Genomic DNA, 13,031 nt, shown 5'->3' with positions numbered 1-13,031 from the left:
CAGATGAAGGAAAACTAAAAGACTCCATTGTCACAGTTTTATTGCTAAAGATATTTCTTCAGACATGGGGGCAATGATACCAGAAATTTGGAACATCAAAAATGAAGGAAGAGCAACAGAAATGGTAAATACCTGGGAAAATATAATAGACTTTTCTTCTCCTCTTATGTTCGTTAAAGCATGTTTGTTGGTTAAAACAAAAATTATAACATCGGTGGGATTTTCAGCATCTGCTAATGTAACACAACAGCGAGAGTGAGAGTAAAGGAACCTATGTGGTAGTAATAGATCACTTAAAGCGGTAAATACTGATCCTATATAGATTATGAAAAGGTCTGTATATTTTAATCCCTAAAACAACCATTTAAAGATTAGACAAGAGGGCCTCCCCTGGTGGCGCAGCAGTTGAGCGCTGGGCTGCAAAGCTGCCCGCAGCCTCTGCAGCGCTGGTTCATTCCCCGGCTGCCAGCGAGGGTCCCACAAAAAAAAAAAAAAAAAAAAAGATTAGACAAAGAGAAAAATTACACCAAAATGTAATTCATATATTAAAATAGAAAACTAGAAAATGACTGAATAACATAAAAGAAAACAAGAAGAGAGAAAACACATACACTAGAAATAGATGAATAGAAAATGATGCAGTGGTAGACCTATATCTAAAAACATCAATAATCACATTAAATGTAAATGGATTAAATACAACAATTAAAAGGCAGTTTGTAGAACAGATTTTTTAGAATGCTTCAATTATCAAATATGACATAGGAAGACTAAAGGCAAAAGATAGAAAAATATGTCACTAATCAAAAGACATGTATTACTAATCAGAAGAAAGGTGGAGTGTTTCAACATCATTAACCATTAGAGAAACATAGAGCAAACCCTGAGGAGTGTAACTGTATACCTAGAATGGCAAAATGGAATAGTGAAAATAAAAAATGCTGAGCATTAAAAGTGCTGATGACAATGCAAAGCAACCGGATGTCTTGGCCATATCAGTGGAAACTGTGTACCACACTCTGGAAAGCCACTTGAGAGTTTCTTATAAGGCTAGACACAAACTTAGCAGACAATCCAGCAATATCCTTCTTACTTAGTGATTTCTGTTCACACAAAACCCTGTCCATGAATGTTCATAGCAGCTCTGTCCATAATTAACAACTGGAAATAATCCAAATGTCCTCCAGTGGATGAACAGGTGAATCACATCCCTATAGTCAAATACTACCCCATTTAGCAATAAAAAGGAGTGAACTGTTGACTCTCACAACTTGGATGAATCTCAAAGGTGTGATGTTGAATGAAAGGAGCTAATCTTAAAAGTGCTACCTTTTATATCAGTCCATGTCTATAAAATTCTTGAAAAAATAAACCTATAGTGACAGAGACAAATTGATGACTTGATTTCCCAGAGAGGTCAGTAAAGATAATGTCATTTCCCCCACCCTACTCAACAACTAGATCCCAGGCAAAAAACCCATTCAATGCTATATGCTGTATAGAAATGGGGTCTTTTTGGGCTTATCCTTCTATTTCCTGAGGCTAGTAGAGTGCACTGGCATCTATGAGACACTCAATTATCTGGCAAGCGAAAGAAGAATGAATGAACAAACTATGGACTTAAACATGTAACAATGACTGAGAGAATGTAAAGACCCAGCACAAAGGAACACATTTTATAAAGTCAAATCAAAGAGGCCTTAAATGTAAGATCCACCATTATTTTATGCAGCAATGAGAAAGGGAAAAACCCTGCCCTGCCTGTAGGCCAGGATAGTTTTAAGTGACACAGGAAACCATCATGTCATGTTCCTTTGAAATTAATCTTCATCTCTGCTGAGAAAATTGGCCATGAAATCAGTCTTTTGGCAATAGAAAGTCACACAACTTGCCCTGCTTTGTGGGTATCTTCCTTTCTGAGCTCTCAAAGGCACTTGGTTTTCCTTTGCAAGAAAATTGGACTCATGATCATTTCTCTGTGACAAATCCTGTTCACCAATGTCACATTTACACCCTACTGTTGGCTTCTGTGCTTTTCTGTACAAAATAACTTGTCATTTTGGTGTTGAATCATAGTGAATTTTTAAAGAGGACATTTCTAAATGGCACTTAAGTTTACGCATGAAACTAACAGATGCACACACCTTAACTAAAGCAGGGACAAGTGAAATAGTCTGAACAAGAGCAGGAACAGCAAAGGCGATGACAGCATTGTCACCGCCAATACTTGGCTGAGGGCTTCAGAAAGGTGTCGTTGATGAAGATGCATCTCGATTCCAGAGAAATCAAATGGGGAACAACTGTGCGTCAAAGGATCAGCAGAAAACAGTAATTCTGTCAGATTCTGATCGGAGGGAGTCCCACACCTAAGGCATGTTTCTTGAGTATCGTTCCTCGGTCAGGGAATATTCTAGGGCTGCAGAGGGCAATAAGCCACGTGGAGCATACATAGAAGGGAGAACACACAATAAAGGAGTAACCAGGAAATGATCATATTCTTTTAAGTGCAGCGAAGGACATGAGCTGGTCTGCTCTGGAGCCTCATGGTGGGGCTGGTGTAGGGTGTGGGTGCATTTGTGACGAACCCTCTCAAATCTTGCTGACTTTCAACAAAATCTGCATTTGGATTTTGTTCTCTGAGACTCATCAGTGGTCTGAAGAATGATCTGATTTCTCAAGCTTTGCTCAACATGAAGGTGTTTCCAGGATGTGGGAATTTCCTAAAAAAGGACAGTCCCAGGCACACCTACTCAGTGGTCACCCTATTGGGGTCCTAACTCAGTTCTGGCTGTTTCCATGTCTAATGATGTGTGATGCTAAACCTACAACTGTGACTTTTATTTATTCCCCTTCCATCTCTCCTATTTTTATAACAAGTGGTCAATTTGTTAGACATGACTCAAATCTTATAATTACTAATGCATTCAATAACAGCTCCGAAAATCATGTGGGGGCGAAGGGGCTGGTCAAGGTATCTAGTAGGGGTGGAAAGACTCATCCTCGATGGCTGGAGGAAAATAAGGTGGTGACATAAGAGGTTGTCCACTGAAGACTCCAGGAGTTGAGAAAAGTGGGGGCGCCAAAACAGAGGGAATCAGGAGGGAAAAGCTGATTTATTTATTTATTTATTTATAATAAATTTTATTTTTATATTCCCCATACAATTGCAACCCCCCCATTCTGACCCCAATCCCTCCCCTCCCACCCCCCAAAAAGTGTCTCTGGTTCATAGTTTTTTGTTGATTTTGATTTTCACTTTCTTATAGTTATTCATTTTCCTGGTCCCTTATTTAAGTTTTCTAGATTCCTGCTATGAGTGAGACCATCCGGTATTTTTCTTTTTCTTTCTGGCTCATTTCGCTGAGCATGATCCCTTCCAGCGCCATCCATGTTGCTGCAAATTGCATGTGTTTATCTTTTTTGAATGCTGAGTAATATTCCATGGTATATATGTACCACATCTTCTTGATCCAGTCATCTATTTTTGGGCATTTGGGCTGTTTCCAAAGCTTAGCTATTGTAAACAGTGCTGCTATAAACATAGGGGTGCAGGTGTTCGAGTGGCATTGCTGGATCCTATGGAAGCTCTATGTTTAGTAGGTCCAGAAATCTCCACACAGCTCTCCATAGTGGTTGGACCAGTTTGCACTCCCACCAACAGTGCAGGAGAGTTCCTTTTTCTCCACACCCTCTCCAACATTTGTTGTTGCTAGTTTTTTTAATATGTGCCATTCTCACTGGTGTAAGATGGTATCTCATGGTAGTTTTGATTTGCATTTCCCTGATGACAAGTGATGTTGAACATTTTTTCATATGCCTGTTGGCCATTTGCATTTCCTCTTCAGAGAAGTTTCTTTTTAGCTCTTCTGCCCATTTTTTGACTGGATTATTTTCTTTGTTGTTGTTGAGTCTCATCAGCTCTTTGCAGATTTTTGTGATCAGTCCTTTATCATTAGTGTTGGGTGCAAAAATGTTCTCCCAGTCAGTGGGGTGGGAAAAGCTGATTTAAACAAAACAATTTTATCTCATGTTGGCTGAACAAAAGGGAACCAAAGTGTGACTTTCTGCTTTTTAATTAGAAGACAAACTGAATCTGGATGCACATGCTCTCGTGACTATTCAAGATACATAGTTTTTCTCTTTAAAACAGTGAAACACATGCAAGGGGCCCCTGCTTGGAGAAGTCGTGTTCCCGTGTGTATGCAAATGTGCCGGTGGTTGTCGGCGCTGACACAGTCCTGATCAGCTTTCACCAGCCCACGGGGAGTGTCATGCTCGTGGCCGGCGCGGGGCTGCCGTGTGACTCACGCCCGCTGTGATATATCAGAACTGTGAGTCTCTCCTTCCCCTCACCCCTGTGCCTTTCATTTCCCCCTCATGTTTCAGACACTTGTAGTTCTTTCTGTCATGACTAATTGTATTGAATGCCACGGCTGGTCTTAGAAGTATTATAATCTGAACGAAGCAATCCATTGCTCTGCTTCTATTTATTATTATTTTTTAAAGATGGAAGTTGTCATATGAAATGGGAATTCCTTAACCAGTTCCAAAACTTTAACTCATGAATGCAAGGATATCTATCTATCTGTCTATCTGTCTGTCTAACTATCTATCTGATCGATTGATCGAATATGTGTGTGTTTGGCGCAGTAGAGTAAGACACCAAAAAGTCTTAAAGGTAAGTGACATTGAGAATCAACATTTAAGTCAGGTAGGCTTTATGGGCTGATGTTATTTGAAAGCTGAATAGCTGATGTCAAAAATAGATTTCCCTTTCTTTCCAGAGTATGGCAAAAATAACCACATGCCTTTCCTGGACTCCTGACTCCCACCCCAAAGGATTTTGTTGTCTGGAAACCAATAACTCCTTGGCTGGAAACACTAGAGAAGCTGGTCATTATTCTGGGATTGGGGACATTGCAGATTCTTGGCCGACCCTGGTTGTTCTAGCGTCGCAGGCAATAGTTGGACCAAAGGCAAGAAGCTGCTCCTGGCGGCTGGCGCTGGGTCCAGGCGCTGAGGTGTGGAGGTGCAGGCCAGATGCGGGCCAGGTGTGGGGGTGCAGCCATCATGCTCACCTATCCCCACTCCTGAGGACAGGTGCAGGCAGCTTCCTGGCATGGATGTTGCTCTGAAGACAGCAGGTCCTTCCCCCTCTGTCCTTGGACTCGCTGCTCGCTGGAGGAAGACCAGGGAGGTCTGCTTGGCTAGCACAGCCTCAGGAGGGGCTTGAAATAGTAGGGCTGCTTGTGGAGGGAGAACAATCATTCCGTTGTCCAATTTTTTTTTTTTTTTCCACTTTTCATCCAAACGGGGGTTGCATCACAGTGGGCCATGCTGGGCTGTGCAGCCGCTGCTGGTGGCAACGCTTCCTCTGTTCGCTTTCTGCAGCTCCTTGCCTTGGAAAATTCCAGCGTTTAACACAGGGATTATATGTCACCACTGCTGAAATCATAGACAGAGTCCACTTAATTTGCTGCGAGCATGAGATGGCCAGAGAGAAGGGGAGCTGCCTTGCATTCCCCGGTATAAAGACAGGATTGAAAAAGGTCAGTCAACCAAAGAGTCAGCGGGTCACCAACCCCCAGGGGGCGGGTCATAAAAATCTTCCAGGGTTTCCTGTCTTTAGGAGCAAAAATGATGCCTGTTTAAATGTAAAAAAAAAAAAAATTAAAATTAAAATGTATTTAAGATTGGCAATGACAACCGAACTAGGTGGGATCTTTGGGGACTCATTATTTTAGTGTCTGTACTTTGCATGTTTTTGAAAATGTTAACAAAAGGAAATATGTAAATGCTTCAGTCTTTCAGCTCTGGAGGATTCCGGAGCCCCCAAGTGGTGTTAGGGACGCATGCGCAGCAGGGGGGGGCCTTTACCCAGCTGCGGGGTGAGCAGGCCTGAGCCAGTTCAGCTGTGCTGAGGCCCAGGGCCTCCAATGTCCGACAGTTTCAAATGGCCTTTATGACTTTGCCATATGTTCTTTGCCCCTCTCCTGAATGGGTCATTTGTTAAAGACCCGAAGCATTAGCAACACAGATGCTGAACTTCATGTTAATAATTCGGTAAATTGCTTGATGATAATCTTCACTTTATCTGAAGATGGTCTTTTTCTCATCAAAATCTGTCTCTGGAAAGATGTCCCTGGACCTCAGCAACCTAGTGTCATACCAAAAACCTGATCGTGACAATTATGTCTCATTTCGGCGTGCATTAATAAAGGACACATACTTGTATAGAAGTGTTAAATAATAGCTAGTAGATTTTTAAAGCCCAGGATGAAAGAATTTCAGACAGGAGGCCACAAAAGTGATTTTCAATGCTCCGGCTCTTGATTAATTTCAACCTATATTTTAATGTAAGCACCAACGAGTTAACACAAAAATAAAGCCTTTCTTGCCATCCTGCATCGGGTGGTCTTGAAATGGTTATGAGATTTACTGTTCAGTCTCTGTTTCTTATATCACTGGGGTACAGAAAAGGTAGAAGTTTCTAGAAAAAGGGTCCATAGGCATATTCTAATAGGTCTTAGATGTGCACTCCTGAAATTCTATGTTAACTCTCACAGCTGATAAAATCTTTAAATATATTGAATATTAAAGATAATACTAACATGAGATTGATAACATGTGGGTAAATGGGAAAAAATACAGAATACCTTTTATTCCCAGTTTTACTTCCTTCTCTCCCTTCCCTGCTTCACGCCCTCCTGTCCTTGACCCTGTCACTCCCCAAAATAACCTTCCTTTACCAAAGCCTGTGTCTCAGGCTCTGCTTCCCCCGGGGGCTCACGGCTTAGACACTAGCTTGACACGCTGGGTTGAAGGCGTGGGCAGAATTGCTGAGGGCTTGGTTAGATCATGTGCCTATGTGAAGGGGATTCAAAGAGAAGCTCGGGACCCATGAACTCACAAAATGGGGATTCAGCGTTGGGTTCCCAGGCAGTGCTAATGGGTTTAAACCGAATCTTCCATGAACATCAGCATGAGAAGACCCCCAAGTCTTGTCAACAAGCTCAACACCTGTGATGGGAAGCAGAAGACACCCACACGACATTCTCACCAACATTCAGGATCCCGGGCCCCGGGAGCCTTCTGCACTACATTAGATCTTACTGGAAAACTGCAAGGATGCTGGTTACTCCAAGGAAACTGGACTGTGGGATGAGGCTGCTGCCAGCAGGTCAAGGTGGAGGAGAAACAGGGTCAGGCCCTCCACGATCACCCTTCCTGTCCCGACCCTCCAGGGAGGGCAGCCTTTGTCTCGGCAAGGACAGCAGCCTGGCCAGTGTTTCTCACAGCATGATCTCTGGACAAGACCATCTTTTCCTGAAGGCAAATTTCTATGAGGGAGGTCAGAAATGCCAGATTTCGGGCCCACCCCCAGATCTCCGACGACCTGTTTTGACAAGTCTGATGGGAGATTTTGATCAAGTTTGAGAACCGCTGCTCTGGGCCTTTGCCTTCTCAGCTGGCCTGCAGGCTTCCGGGGCCTGATGGGGATTTCTCCCTCCTGCCCAGAGCAAGGGCCCAGGAAACCGAAGTTGGCTTGATTAGCTGGGAGGTGAGAAAGGGGTAGGGCTATCAGGCAGCCACCCAGCTCACAAACAGATTATGTTCTGGACTTTGGAAGTCAGCTGTTTGGAATGTGAGCTGTTTTCCTAGGAATGGAGGACATGTTCCCACGCCAGCACACAAGGGCACATTTAATCCTGAATGCAGTTGAAATACCGCTGTGTCACGAAGCAAGCAAGCCGATCCCAATGCTCTGGCAGTATTAGTGACTAATCAAAGCAGAAGAAAGCTCTGGATGGAACAGAGACCCATTTTATTTATGCTCCAAGTGATGGTCCAAGGAGCGCTTGGTTAGATGGCAAATGGGGATTTGTGGAGATTGTGAACGTTTGTGGCTTTTCTCCGTGGATGTCTTGATACTAATTCCTCAGTTAGGTGGTTCTCAAGTGTGGTTCTGGACTGTTGCCTTCTTTTTTTCTGGAGGCAAATGGAGGGAGGGAGGGAGAGGATTCTGAGACACCCGGGCAAGAGTTAACAAGGAGTGTGGAAACGTGGGGAGTTGGAGAGGAGAGCGTTTAGGTCTGTCTGTGTGGTCACATGAGCCACAATTATCACAGAATGGACGAGTTGGGGGCAGTGAGAGGCGGAGGGGCACAGGGCAGAGAGAAAGCAGAGCCCCCACAAGTTTGGGTTCAGGAGTGCTGCCCTGAAAACCCTATCGTCACTGACCCCTGGGGCCAGGCCCTGGCTGGGTCATTCCCTACTAAGAAACAATCGAACAAAATGGAGTTCAGCACAGCCAGCAGAAGTCACTGCTGGGAGCAGGCACGAATATGCACGCCTGCTTAGCCTAAATAAACAGGATTTGGGGGAAATAAAAGGAAAGGAGAAGGGCAAGCTCATGCTAACAGACTCCTTCTCCCTGAGTGAGGGGCTGAGTGCTCTTTACAGGGAAGCACTGGGTGTCACAGCTGGGAGAGGGGTGGGTCTATGGGCCATGCATGCGGGACTTCTTTTTTGCACTGGGCACCCTTGCACACCTCTTTTCACACATGCCACCCCATGGCCATCTTGGCAATGGCTGCTTTCGCCTGGAGGTTCCTGGTCTCCTGCCTTGGGCCCAGTAAGCAGGCAGAGCTCAGAGGGGCCTGGGCGCTAGAGTAGGCCTGGTGATAACTCTCTCCCATTGTATCGTGCATAGCTATGCCCCTCACACTGGTAAGAGGATGAGCTGGACTAATCCGATGCCCCCGCCTCTCCTAGCCATGGGAACGAGGAATACCCAGAACACAATGCCACCTAGTTAGGTATCCAGCTGGTGGTTAAACGACATTCTTTCAGGGTCCTCTATACATTTACTGGCTTTTCTGCTTCTGTGCCACACTGATTATCATAGCTGACAGTTAGTGACTAGTTTGGGGGAAATGTGGTAGCCCTAATGGAATTAATTAATTGAATAATATTGCCTGACAAATGGCTGTGTACACAAACGAGAGCCGGAGACTTAATTACTGATGTCATTTATCTCTCTATTTTGCATCCCGACAATAAGTAACTCATTTCTCATTAACGTTGGGTCATCTTCCAAAAGGAAGAAAACAGGCCAAAATATCAGGAAGGGGAAAAAATAGTGATGTCTTTGTTCCCTGCCTCATTATCCTGATAAATCATAACAGGCTCTGTTAATTAGGTGGGCAGCCTTAACGGGCTGATTCCTGTCCAACAATTACCTCAGAAAGCAGTACCACCGGGAACATTTCCTGCCCTTGGGAGGAGATGAAAAGAAGCCTGAAACACAAAGAGGGATACTTTCCCCAGCGTGCTGGGGAGCAGAGTTGTCAAGGCGAATTTCTAACAGAAGGGCTGGGGCAGCCTCAGGGACGGGCCTGCGCTTCCCGGTGGTGGCGGGTGTCCACCTCCGCCCTCCCCAACTGAGGCTCCGGTAATGGTCCTCGGTGCCCCCAGCTCCCCGGGGAGATCAGAGCCCAATTAAACAGGGGAACAGGTGTAAGAGGGCCTGATCTGATCTGGCCAAATTAATTGCCGAGATTGGGTTTGCATTGGGTTATTGGAAACAGCGAATTAACTGCAGCTGGAATACGGCTAATCCCCAGTCTCGCTGTGACTGTGTATAAAACAGACTGGACTCGCTGGAAACACAAACAAAGAGGGACGTGAATGTAGGAGCAAGGCCTCCTGGGTCCTGCACCGTGAGCCCCGCCACACAAGGTGGCTGCCCAGGTGGGCCTGGTCTCTGCCTGTCGTGCCTGCAAATTATGAATGGTGCCCCTGGTCAGTCTCAAAAAATGTACTTGGGCAATAAATTAAATGATGACTGTATTTTAAAACTTTATTGAAGTAACATTGGTTTCCAACACTGGATATGATTCAGATGTGTGTTACCCCAACATACCCGCCTCCAAGGCACCCACAGTCCTCACTACAGTCCACTGGGCCCCCTCCATAATTTGCTCTCCACCCTCACCCCTCTCTGGTAACCTTAACTGTACAGAAAGATTTCTAGGGTTTGTGGTTGCTTTGGGTTTAACTGACCCTTTGTTTTGTTTCTCTATATTCCACATAATAATGTCACATCCACTGGTCTTTCTCCTTTTGACTTATTTTGCTTAGCAGCATCCCTCCAGTTCCATCCATGTTGTCACAATGGGCACAGTTCATCATTTTTGATCACCGAGTAATATTCCACTGAAGGTAGGTGTATGCACCTACCTTCTTGATCCATACCTCCGTCCCTGGGCACCCAGGGGGATTCCTGAAACTGGCTGCCAGGAACAAGGAGCATAGCTGTGAGGACTGTATTACAATGTCAATCTTAAGCTGCCTTTTTTTTTTAAATAAATTTTATTTTTATATTCCCCATACAATCCCCCTTATTTTGACCCCAGTCCCTCCTCTCCCCACCCCCACCCCCCATAGAATGTCTCTGGTTCATAGTTTTTTGTTGATTTTGATTTTTACTTTCTTATTCATTTTCCTGGTCCCTTATTTAAGTTTTCTAGATTCCTGCTATGAGTGAGACCATCCGGTATTTTTCTTTTTCTTTTTGGCTTATTTCACTGAGCATGATCCCTTCCAGCGCCGTCCATGTTGCTGCAAATGGCATGTGTTTATCTTTTTTGAATGCTGAGCAATTACCAGAAGAGTAGGGTTATAGGTTGAGCCATGTTCCCCCAAAATATATTGCAGTCTGAACTCCCAGTACCTTTGAACATGACTTTACTTGGAAACGAAGGTCTTTGCAGATGGTCAGTTAAGATGAGGTCTTCGGGGTGACCCCTCATCCAGCACAACTGGTGTCATGAGAAGAGGGAAATGTGGACACATTCACACAGGGCAGGCGCCGTGTGATGGAGCGGGCAGTGATCGGGTGATGCTTCTATAAGCTTCGTTATGCCAAAATCGCCATCCGATCCCCAGAGGCTGGGAGAGGCTGGAACTGCCTCTGCTCACAGCCCTTGCAAGGAACCCACCTTGATCTGGGACCTCTGGCCTTCAGGGCCATTAAGTTCTGTTGTGCCAAGCCGTCTGTTCTGTGGTATTTTGTCACAAGGCCCTAGCAAACTGGTCCAAGTGGGTGCTGGTTTCAGTGTGTCTGAAAATACCGTCATTGTTCTTTCTTGTACAGTTCACAGAAGCGCGCTATCTTGGGGGCACGGCCGGCTGCAGGGCCCGGCAGCGCTGGCTCAGGGCCAGGCCTGGGGAAGCAGGCAGCGTGGTTCCTGGACTCGAGGAGCCAGCCGCCCGGAGGAAAGGAGGCAGTGGGTTGACCTTGTCCTTGAGCAGTTAAACACGAAAACATACCGTGTGCACAGGCCAGAGGGAGGGGAGCCCGTCCCTGGGGAAGCACCCCAAGAGGGTCTGGAAAGGAAAGGCTCCCCAAGAAAGGGCCATTTCAGCTGTCCTGATAAGCAAAGGCTACTTGGATTAAAAAAAAAAAAGATGGTGGGTGAAGGGAACATGTGTGCAGAGGAGGCGAGGGGGTGGGGCGCACACCACATGCCCACAGAAAACCAGCACAGCTGAGACAGCAAGGTGGGGGGGGTGGGGGAGGGTAAGTTGCTTCTGGAGCTAATCTCAGCCATCATCTCCTCATTTATCAAACATTTAAGAGCGCACATCCCGTGTATCAAACCCTGGGCAGGGGCTGGGGGAGCCAGTGGCGGGGACCAGCGTGCAAACAGCCCAGGACTGTGACAGAGGCGGGGCAGCTGGGAGGACAAAGCAGCACGCGTGTCAGGACAGGCAGAGCCGCAGAGGAAGTCACCTCGGAGGGCACCCAGAGGGAAGCCCCATGCTGCGGCTCGGGGGGGTGGGCTGGGGCAACTGAAAACGTTAATCCCTGACTCAAAAAAGACCAGCGGTCCCTCATCTCCCTGGCCCATGATTTTCATGTGACTGGACTCGGGGTGGTCACTTGTCACGTGCGGAGGCCGTCATTCTTTCTAATGTGATTCTGTTTCCTTTGTTGACCTCACACAAAAGCAATCAGGTTTTCCAACGGAACAGGTTTGTTTGGAAGCAAACAACAGAAAAGAGGGCTAAATGGAGCGTGTGTTCATGGAGACACATGTGCACTTATGCAAATTCAAGGCTGACACCCCCTTAAGAAACCTCTGGGGACCCTCCCCCCAACTCACTTCTATAGGAAAGGGAGTCAGCCTCACCGTCCATGGGAGAAGCCAGGCATGCTGGTCCTGGGGTTTGCTGCCTTGGGGTGCACAGGTTCCTTTTCTAGCCTCTGGACTCAGCTACATGGGTCTTGAATGTTCATATTCACACCCTGGTGCAGAATTTGGGTTGCACTTGACTAGTGGCAGGGCATTCCAGAACATTCTTCAGAAAACTTCTGTGATACCTCTTGCCTGGAGACCATGTTTCCACAATCTTGGACCAGGATTTACCCATCTGCTGTGGACACCATCTTAAATTTAGTTTTTTTTTTGTCCCTTTGACCCAGAGTTGGAGGAAATAATGAAGCCTATAGACGCAATCTATGCTGTGCATGTGTTTTTGAACTCTAGCTTTGGCAGTTCTTAGGTGCAGGCCCATCAGAGGGGCCCTTTTCAGGATAGATTTCTAGACTGGCAATTAAAGTTACTGTGTTCTCTTGCTGATTTCAATGATCTATTGCTGTAAAAAGTTTTAGTAAGGCAGAACTGGGCCCTGATTTTGTAGACATGGTATTTATTATGTAAGAATTCAGGTCTGCATTTCAAAATGAAAAATAACAATAATAATTAGTTTCTCTAGGCTTCTTGTGTCCAAACCAGTCTTGCAAAACTACCTTTGGATGAGCTCTAAGTGTCAGCAAATCAGAAACATGTGGATTTCATTTCCTTTGAAATACACCAGGGGAACGGGGGTAGTGGGACTTGGCAGTTAGCATCCTAAGGCTTGCCAAACCCCAAATATCTCACACCCTGTGAGAGCTGTTTTTTTCTAGCCCCCAGCAGTCTCATCTGGCTGGGCCAGCCGATGTACTTCTTGCTGTACATCGA

At 45.7% G+C, this 13,031-nt stretch overlaps 1 protein-coding gene across 2 annotated transcripts in view; it reads left to right on the top strand.

The window, feature by feature from the left end:
• Positions 1-4,125: 4,125 nt before the first annotated feature.
• The window catches only part of KCNE2 (potassium voltage-gated channel subfamily E regulatory subunit 2), a 131,204-nt gene continuing 122,298 nt past the window's right edge, over positions 4,126-13,031 (top strand). The window contains exon 1 of one of the 2 annotated variants that reach the window (XM_037524492.2): positions 4,126-4,331. The gene's annotated coding sequence lies outside the window, so the exon portion shown is untranslated. Of the gene's footprint in view, positions 4,332-5,273; positions 5,550-13,031 lie in introns of those variants that run through there. The other variant, XM_054700293.1, reaches the window with a different exon arrangement.

This window comes from Talpa occidentalis, unplaced genomic scaffold, assembly GCF_014898055.3.
Source record: "Talpa occidentalis isolate TD23 unplaced genomic scaffold, MPIMG_talOcc4v2.1 talOcc4.4, whole genome shotgun sequence".
Lineage (NCBI taxonomy): Eukaryota > Metazoa > Chordata > Mammalia > Eulipotyphla > Talpidae > Talpa > Talpa occidentalis.
Note: the sequence above shows the minus strand (reverse complement) of the source record. Positions and strands in the feature narration are given on the sequence as shown.